The following is a 10229-nucleotide window of genomic DNA, read 5'->3' as shown; positions in this document are numbered from 1 at the left end:
GCAGGATGCATATACTACCATTTTGGAAGACTTGTGGAAGTTGACTTGACAGTCACAAGGATAAGTGCGTACTTGGCAGATGACTGGAGCGGTTGTGACTAGTGTTGTGTGAGCTTATGAGAAGAGTCAGTTGGATGACAACGGAAGGTCATGGAAAGTTAAGATGGAAGGGCAGTGTGGGTTATTAGAGGACCTGTTTTGTAGTTTTGAGTTAAGTGTTTGTCATCAATGATTAGGTCATTTGGGCCTGTGTTGTTATAATTTTTGGACAAGGATTTGCTTATGGATTAGCTATGATTTGAGAAATGTTTCATCGAATTTCGATCAAGGGATCCGCCGGGTACATAATGTAATATGCTTTATGGGTGTACAAAGATCTAAGAATGATTCAGGTTTTATATTTGTGTAGGATGTGGTGTGCAAGAAAAAGGAACCGTTTGGTTGTTTCTTTTTGGATATTCATGTGTTGTTGGTGCACAGGTTACTCGGTGCATATAAACTGTGCATCGAAGATTAGGTCACAGTGGATGGCTATCGAGAAGGTTTTGATGAGTTCAAGATTCATATGTGGTATTTAAGGATTTTTTTGATTGGCGTATGGCTAAGGCTTGAGATCCATAGTGGATGGTACCTAGACTTGCAGTACTTTCTTTATCAACATTGACTCTACATGACAATATTAGAGAGATGCAAGAAACATCTTCGGATTCGCAGATGGTCCCTTTAGATAGGGAATTTCGGATTGAGTTACTTTTGGGTTTGGCAATTTGCATGACTCGATTAAGTTAGAGGGAAATCCGTCCTAGTGATTCGATTATGTGCAAATGGGTTCTGAAGAATTTGTGACAATTTTGACCACGACTTAAGGTTGATATTTTCTACGGGTATAGAAGGTGTGTTGCGCGTCGTGATGTCCTCCTAGATTCAGTTAAATTGAAGTTTCTTGGTTGATGATGTGTTCATCATGCTTGTGATTCAGAGAGATTATTATATTTTCATATTTTCACAAGTTAGCATGATAGCTGCGGTGTGTAGTGTGGGATTGAAAGTTGCGAGTACAAGGTTTCGGTTTAGTTTTGAAGGGAAGGTCATGAGTTCTAGAAGTCATTGACGATTTCATATGTTTAAGAGAATGCTGGCACTATTTGGTATAGCCTTAGCAGGGTGTGCATTTTTGGAGACGCATTGTGTTTTGACTAGCGGCTGTTTGACTAATGTTATAGTGATCGCTTGGGTTAGGGTTACCGAGCTTCAGGTTTTGCTATGTGGCGTAGAAGATCTATGTGTGTATTTTTTGTAAGATGATTGTGTATGAGTGGTGTATCAGACATTTGAGTAGTGGAGTTGGGATCGGATATGAAGATTCTGATATTCATGAGGTTTAGAGACAAGATGTTCTCGTAGGCAGAATATTCCTTACTTGTGGACTGTGACGAGATTCTAAGTATTAGACAACTGATGGTATGTGTTATGGATAGGTTGCTGTGGACTTTTGGAAGGTTATTAACTTGTTTAGGGATGATCAGAATTTGTTTTGGGGATACTTGTAGGCCTAAGGAGAATGTGTATTTTATAACAGATCGGGTTTGCTTACTCTTACGCAACTGTTACCATAGGTATATCATCAGACATGATGGATTTTATTCATTCCCTGGTCTATGTTATGTGTTCTCTCTCAAGGTATGATAGGTTGTGAGGCTACTTGATTATTTGCATGCATGTTGTAATCCTCTTTAGGCCTTTTGGCGATATATAAGCGAGATGGCTCTTACGATGTTGCTTTGCTTATTGTACCTTAGTGTGCTTGCCTTTTTCCATATTGTATTATGCCTATTTATCTCCCCAAAGTTATATTTGTGCACTCTATCGTGCTTGATGTTGACACACATGCGCTTAGTGATCACGAGCATTATGGTTTGATGGGTATCCCTATATGGATTTACATGATTGAGATTAGGTTGCGATCGTAACAGAGTTTTGTGGGATACCCTTCCTTGTGTTTATTTCGTGTGTTTTGTTTTCCCTTTATGGGATGAGCTCATGAAATTATGATTTTGTTGTTACATCAGTTGCACTTGTTGGATAGTCCTCCTATCATGTTTTTTTTCTATTTTTGGATATATCTGAGTTATTGCTTGTTTGGTGTAAGGACCACATTGTGTAAGGTTCCATCTGGCCTTTAGTGAGACTTGCTAGTTGATTAACTTGTACTGGGTGAAACAATGTTAATGGACCTAGAAATTTTATAGTCGGGTTGGGTTAAGGAATAGCTGGAAGAAGAATGTCACTGGTCAGCTTAAAAGTTGGTGATGGTCCTTGTCGGCCGAGAGAACTCCATGACTTATTGAGTTCAAGTATGGTTATGAGTTCTGCATGGTTATTTTATCATTGGCAGTGTTGCGAGGGTTCAAAATGATGTTTTATTTGATGTGCGATATATTACCCGTACCGGGTTTAGTAATGAGCAGCTATTATAGTCGGAAGAAGTTGTTGTGAGTACATGAGTTATGTAGCACATCGTGTGTTTTGATCTTGGCGGTTTATTGACGGCTTGATGTAGGTTGTTGAGACTGATACAAGGATCAGATCTTATAGGGATTCTGGATGTTAGAATTTTGTTTCACGCCCTGTGGACAAATGTCGAAGAAAGAATCTTCAGTTAGAGTCGTGTTCATAGACTTATATAGACCAAGGTGGCATGGGATTACTCATGGGTATGTGTATGTGTAGTAAATTAAGCTGATTGCAGTCTTTGGAATGACTCTTGACATGTTCAAGGACGAACACATGTTTTAGTAGGGGAGAATGTAATGACCCGACCGATTATTTTGTGTAACGACCCGATCAGTCGTTTTGAGTTCTAGTGTGTCATTTGGTAGTTTGACGTCTTGAGTAGCTTCACTTTATGTATTATGACCTGCACGTGTGGTTGGTTTCGATTTTTTCAAGAAGTTTGGAGTTTATTTGGAAGGACAATTCTCATTCGGGAACTTTAAGTTAAAGAAGTTGACTAAGGTTTGATTTTTGAGTAAAAAACCTCGGAATCAGGATTTAATGGTTCCAATAGGTTCTTATGATGATTTTGTACTTGGGCGTATGTTCGTGTTGAGTATCGGATGGTCCGGGAGTGTTTCGATGCGTATTGTGAAAAGTTGACATTTTGAAGATTTTAGAATTTTGTAAGTTTTATATGAAGTGGAATTTGGTCTTATTGATGTCTTTTTGGGATTCCAAGCCTTGAAATAGGTTCGTATTGCGATTTGTTACTTGTACGCAAAATTTGGCGTCATTCTGGAATGTTTAAGTATGATTCGGACGCGTTCGACGATGTTTGAATGTTTGCAAGTTAATAGAAGGATTTTGATCGTCGATTCGTGGTTTTGATATTATTCGTGGCGTTTCGAGCCTTTGGATAAGTTTCAATAAGGTATTGGGACTTGTTGATGTGATTGGAAGTAGTCCTGAGGGGCCTCGGGTACTTTTCGGGATGATTTCGGACCAAGTTTGCGTGAGTTGTTGTTGCTAGTTCGCTGGTTCTGGTTTTGTTCTTCGCGAAGCGCATGGAAGATCGCGTTCGTGGAGAAGGATTCTAAGTTGGTGGAGATCTATTCTTCACAATTGGGATTGTGGTCTCGCCTTCGCGAAGGTATGTGTCACGCCCCAAGCCTGGATGGGCCGCGACGGGCACCTGGTACCCTACTCAACCGAGTAGCAACATAACGTATCTTTTAATTTCATACTATCATAGATAACTGAGCCGTAATGCTGTCGTGAGATAAGTAGAATACAACATGTGATACCAGCTTATACCGGAGTCTTCTACGGTTGTATGATTGTCAACATATATGCTGCATAATACCCCGAAATCTTAGGTGCATTCATAATGTAATTATCTCTGGCTCATTGACCAAATAATTCCTTTCATTCCTTCTCAACTTTCTTTAAATGCAAACAGTTGATTTTCCTAGTCATTATGCCACTTGTTGCATAAATACTTGATTTATCTTAGTGCCCACACATATTGGCCACGATAGGTGCCCATTTCTTATGGGGTGCATACAATGTTATTATGAGACTGTTGTTACAAGACCATTTCCTCTTTAGGTCACTGCACTTAGGTTGAAGCCTTCTTCCTTATTTTCTCAGCTAGCCTTTCGTTGTAGTATTTAGGGAATACCCTCTGACTTTTGTAAAGCTGTGAGCTTATTACATTTTATACTCGACGGACCTCCTGATGTCCTTCCTTGCCTATACTTATCCGTAGTTACTTACCTCCACGCCCTTGTGCTTGTAGGGTTGCTTCTGAACTTGATACTTTGACTGTCTTCCCAGTGGCACTCTCATTTATTCCCATAATACCCATACAATACCTCTAACCTTCAAGTATTACAGTGATATTACTGCGAGGCTGATTCATTTATTGGGTTTTACTATGTTTCTCTTGCAAACCTCCTGTTCAACCATAACTAGGCTCTTCCTGAATCAATTACTAACTACTTGTTGGCCTATTCTCATATCAATACTTCACGTAATCTTTCTTGGGTTATTTCCTTTTTCCTAAATTACGTCTTGCACTGGCTCCTTATCTATCGATAACATCTCGGGCAGGAACCCTTACTTCCTTTCCTTGACGTCGTGTTTGCATAATGTTCTGGAATCATAGCATATCTGTAGGATTTGAACAAGTGCAATCTCATCCATTTCTCATTTTTATTGCATTCTTCCTTTACCATTCCATAGTTACTAGGTAGTCTCATCCCTTTCATCTTTGGCATCTTTTCACATCATCGATGACCCTTACTCGCCTTGCGGTAACCCTTTTGTACCAATGATAACAAAATTCCTTACTCATGAGGGTGACACTTAGTATAACTGGCACATACAGTCCCTTAAGCTAAACTTTGCTCACATTGCTCGCTTTAGGGAAGCGTCTTCCTGAATGGCCATTCTCTGAATTTCTCATGAATCTTCTTCTGTTGTCCATTCTATTATGGCCGGAACGAAATTTGGAACTTTCATGATGCCGAGTATTATCCAAACACTCAGTCCCCAATTCACGTTTAGTTTATCTTGTTCGCCAGCCCATACTGATTTCTATTATTTTGGGTTTTAACTTTTCCTTCCGGTAGTTGCGTTGGAGTCACGAACTTATTTCTCGAAGTGAGAATATGACTTTATGGCCTATATTCTTTTGTTGTCTCAAAGTCTGTCACCTCTCATCTTTTCCTTTACTTTACTATAGACTCTGTAATACTGTCATCTTTTTGACCTACCGTTGTCATCCTTGTATCACATCTTACTCTTAATACCTCGTTAGCTCTCTTCTTATATCCTGCTAATATTTCTATCCATCACTTTATTCTGAAAACTTTAACAAGATATTCTTTTGCTTTTAGCTCCCCTTTTCTCCATCCACTGGCTCCTCGGGTTGCCTAGCATTATTTCTCTACTAGGGACGGGAGTCATACTAAGATAATATTTATCCTTTCCAGGCTTCCAGTGCCTCTCTTTGTACCACTCATATCTAGCTGTACTATTTTAGAGTGCACCATCTAGGTGTCTCTCAAGGATATCTATTACCACGTTTACACCATCCTTCGGGAATGTCAACTAACTTTACCAATCCATCCCCTATTTTCGGTTATTCTAACCCTAGCCGGATCCTGATAACCCGTCCTTCTCTTAAACCATATCTGTTAGCTCCCATAGGGCATGAATAAGATAGGTGTGGCTGATTGTACGTACATCTGTTACTGTTAAAGGTAACTCAAAATGCTTATAACTCCCTTCCTGAATGGTAAATAGTGATAATCTTTATTAACTGTGTACCTCGTACCCTTCTTCACCTTCCTTCTTTTACTTGCTGAAACTTGTGTCTAACTTCTGATTCTGTGGTTCTTTTTTACCATAAGAGTGGATAAGTATTCTTTCCTTAAAGCTCCTTATCAAGAACCTTACACCTTTTAGTACACGCATGATCTACTAAAGACCTCACATTTACTCATCATAAGCAAGATGCAAAATCGAGTTCCTCTAACTCAACATTACACAACTATATCTCTTACTGACCGTCTTTCGGAATGTAGGCATCATCGTATTACGAATAAGGTAGAGTTTAGGAAATTGAGTTCTTACAACTCAGCTTTGCCACACGATCTAGAGTAAGAAGAAAGAGTGATAGTCCTAAATGCCATGTAGCCTCCTGCTTATAAGTGTGGTGCACGACACACCCATAAATAAGACTATACTAGACACGACTTGTAGACTCCCTAGGACAGAACTGCTCTAATACCACTCTTGTCACACCCCGAACCTGGATGGGCCGCGACGGGCACCCGGTACCTTACTCAACCGAGTACCAACATAACATATCTTTTCATGTCATACTATCATAAATAACTAAGCTGGAAGGCTGCCGTGAGATAAGTAGAATAAAAAATGTGATACCAACTTATACCGGAGTCTTCTACGGTTATATGATTGTCAACATATATGCTTCGTAATACCCCGAAATCTTAGGTACATTCATAATGTAATTATCTCAGCATCATTGACCGAATAATTCCTTTCATACATTCTCAACTTTCTTTAAATGCAAGCAATTGCTTTCCTGGTCGTTCTGCCCCTTGTTGCATGAATACTTGGTTTATCTTAGTGCCCACACATATTGGCCACGATAGGTGCCCATTTCTTATGTGGTGCATACAATGTTATTGTGACACTGTTGTTACAAGACCATTTCCTCTTTAGGTCACTATACTTAGGCTGAAGCATTCTTCCTTATTTTCTCAGCAAGCCTTTTGTTGTAGTATTTAGGGAAGACCCTCTGACTCTTGTAAAGCTGTGAGCTTATTACATTTTATACTCGACAGACCTCCTGATGTCCTTCCTTGCCAATACTTATCCGTAGTTACTTACCTCCACGCCCTTGTGCTTGTAGGGTTGCTTCTGAACTTGATATTTTGACTGTCTTCCTAGTGACACTCTCTTTTATTCCCGTAATACCCATACAGTACCTTTAACCCTCAAGTATTACAATGACATTACTTCGAGGCTGAATTCACTTTTTGGGTTTTACTATGTTTATCTTACAAACCTCCTGTTCACCCATAACTAGGCTCTTCCTGAATCAATTACTAACTAATTGTTGGCCTATTCTCATATCAATACTTTGCGTAATCTTTCTTGGGTTATTTCCTTTTTCCTAACTTATGTCTTGCACTGGCTCCTTATCTATCGATAACATCTCGGGCAGGAACCCTTACTTTCTTTCCTTGACGTCGTGTTTGCATAATATTCTGGAATCATAGCGTACCTGTAGGATTTGAATAAGTGCAATCTCATCCCTTTCTCATTTTTATTGCATTCTTCCATTACCATTCCATAGTTACTAGGTAGTCTCATCCCTTTCATCTTTGGCATCTTTTCACATCATCGATGACCCTTACTCTCCTTGCAGTAATCCTTTTGTACCAATGATAACTAAATTCCTTACTCACGAGGGTGGCACTTAGTATAACTGGCACATACAGTCCCTTAAGCTGAATTTTGCTCACATTGCTTGCTTTAGGGAAGCGTCTTGCTAAATGACCATTCTCTGAATTTCTCATGAATCTTCTTCTGTTGTCCATTCTATTATCGCCGGAACGAAATCTGAAACTCTCATGATGCCGATTATTATCCAAATACCTAGTCCCCCATTCACGTTTAGTTTATCTTGTTCGCCAGCCCATACTGATTTCTATTATTCTGGGGTCTAACTTTTCCTTCCGGTAGTTGCGTTGGAGTCACGACCTTATTTCTCGAAGTGAGGATATGACTTTATGGCCTATATTCTTTTGTTGTCTCAAGGTCTGTCACCTCTCGTCTTTTCCTTTACTTGACCATAGACTCTATCATACTGTCATCTTTTTGACCTACCGTTGTCATCCTTGTATCATATCTTACTCTTAATGCTTCATTAGCTCTCTTCTTATATCCTGCTAATATTTTTGTCTATCACTTTATTCTGAAAACTTCAACAAGATATTCTTTTGCTTTTAGCTCCCCTTTTTTCCATCCTCTGGCTCCTCGGGTTGCCTAGCATTATTTCTATACTAGGGACGTGAGTTATACTAAGATAACATTTATCCTTTCAAGGCTTCCAGTGCCTATCTTTGTAGCACTCATATCTAGATGTACTATTTTAGAGTGCATAAATTACTCTATTCGTAGAAATGCTAGAGATGTGTATATTCTTATTCTCCCATAAGTCTTATTGTTCTATCGTCTGTTCATGGATCTCAGAAAATACGCAAGTTGATAAAGTCTATTTCATGATATTAATCAGAGGTATAATGGTCTTATGAAGTTCCGAGAAATTTTATTGATGTAGTTCTCATTCATTGCATTCATTTATATATGTATATTGACCCATTACCAGACGGCGTTATATACGCGTATATATATATATATATATATATATATATATATATATATATATATATATATATATATATATATATATATATATATGTGTATATATATATATATATATGGGAAAAGGTTACGGCATTATATACGCACCACCACCTGATCAACTGGTATACGTTGATGATTTTGCCCACAGTGGCCGAGATGATATGATGGGATGCCCTCAGAGGCTTGATGATGTTATGAACACATGTACCTATGCACGACATGACATTCATACGCATATGCATGATACTATAAGTATTTCATGATTTACAGAGTTATCCAGATGTACATGTTGAGTCTTTTACTCCATATCTCTCTCATGTCTATTATTTACTGATTTTCATTCCTTACATACTCGGTACATTCTTTGTACGGACGTCCCTTTTTCCTGGGGACGCTGCGCTTCATGCCCGCAGGTCTCGATAGACAGGTTGAGAGTCCTCCAAGTAGGCTATCAGCTCAGTGGAAGGTGTTGATGCGCTCCATTTGCTCCAGAGTTGCTTATTTGGTCAGTATGATTAGTACATGCCTTGATTGGTATGGCGGGGCTCTATCCCGACCTTTATGACATTTATGTACTCTTAGAGGCTTGTAGACATATGTCATGTATATGAACGATTGTATGGCCTTGTCGGCCTATGTTCAGGGTACGAGTGATCATTTTGGCCTTATAGGCCCGTATGTCACATGTATAAGTTTCTATATCAGGTTGGGTCTTCCTATATTGGGTATTCTCTTATGTTTATTCTAGTTATCCCATGACGGCCCTTTTGGCCCATTTTCCAACGGTAGTACGATAAGAGAGATATGTAACGTTGGTACTCGATTGAGTAAGGTACCGGATGCCCGTCGTGGCCCATCGGTTTGGGTCGTGACAAAAGTGGGTATATGTTTAAAGAAAGAATTGAGCCCAGGTCTTAGACGACAGATTAAATTATCAAAGGATTGTATCATGCATATTCCTCAGCGCCCATGAAAGTCTAAACAGAATAACTAATGCCATGAAACACAGATCAGGAGATAACTTAAGCCGACATAAAGGCCGATCAAAAGAATGAGGAAACTATAGAATTACATCAATGAAGTAAATCAGGAATCCGATTATTGGACCAGAAGTTATAGGAATCATGATTGAGAATATAGCAGAATCACTCTTAATAGTAGAGGTGCAAGAGAGATAGCACAATAACTATATTCTATAACGGCTCTACGATAAAGCCAGCTAGAAGAAGTACCAGCCTCATAAGAAGTCAGTATGGAGCTCCCACCAGATTGTATAGGCACCAAAGGTGCAAGTATTAATAGAGCTTCAAATGGTGGATGTGATTTATACCTATGTGGGAGGGAGGTTATGAAAGAAAGATAGAAGAATGTAAGGTGATATTTTAAAGTAAGTAAGGTAAAGGTGAACAACGTACGAAATACTCAAGTATAGAAGGATGAGAGTGGTCCATACTTCAGGTAAAAGACTGGAAGCGCTGGGATTCAGTATCCAGGGATGATAGCAGCATCATCAGTAGCATACTTTCCAACCTGTGGTTTCTAAGTACCGAAAGGTCTAATTAGAGAGTAAAAGAAGAGTTATAGACGATGTGATGTCTCGCTTGATGTTCCAGAAAAGCATAAGGGAATCGATCGCAAGCTAAAGTATGATAGAACGACAAGGTTTTAGAAAGACAAGAGTAAGGATAAGAAAAAAGGCAAGGGAGAAGGTGACGAAAATGGATGTCTTCGGGATTAAGCCCGTGAAAACAAAGGAAACGATGGTTCCT

Source organism: Nicotiana attenuata, unplaced genomic scaffold, assembly GCF_001879085.1.
Source record: "Nicotiana attenuata strain UT unplaced genomic scaffold, NIATTr2, whole genome shotgun sequence".
Classification (NCBI taxonomy): Eukaryota; Viridiplantae; Streptophyta; class Magnoliopsida; order Solanales; family Solanaceae; genus Nicotiana; species Nicotiana attenuata.
The sequence above is the reverse complement of the archived record's forward strand: the minus strand, read 5'-3'. Positions refer to the sequence as shown.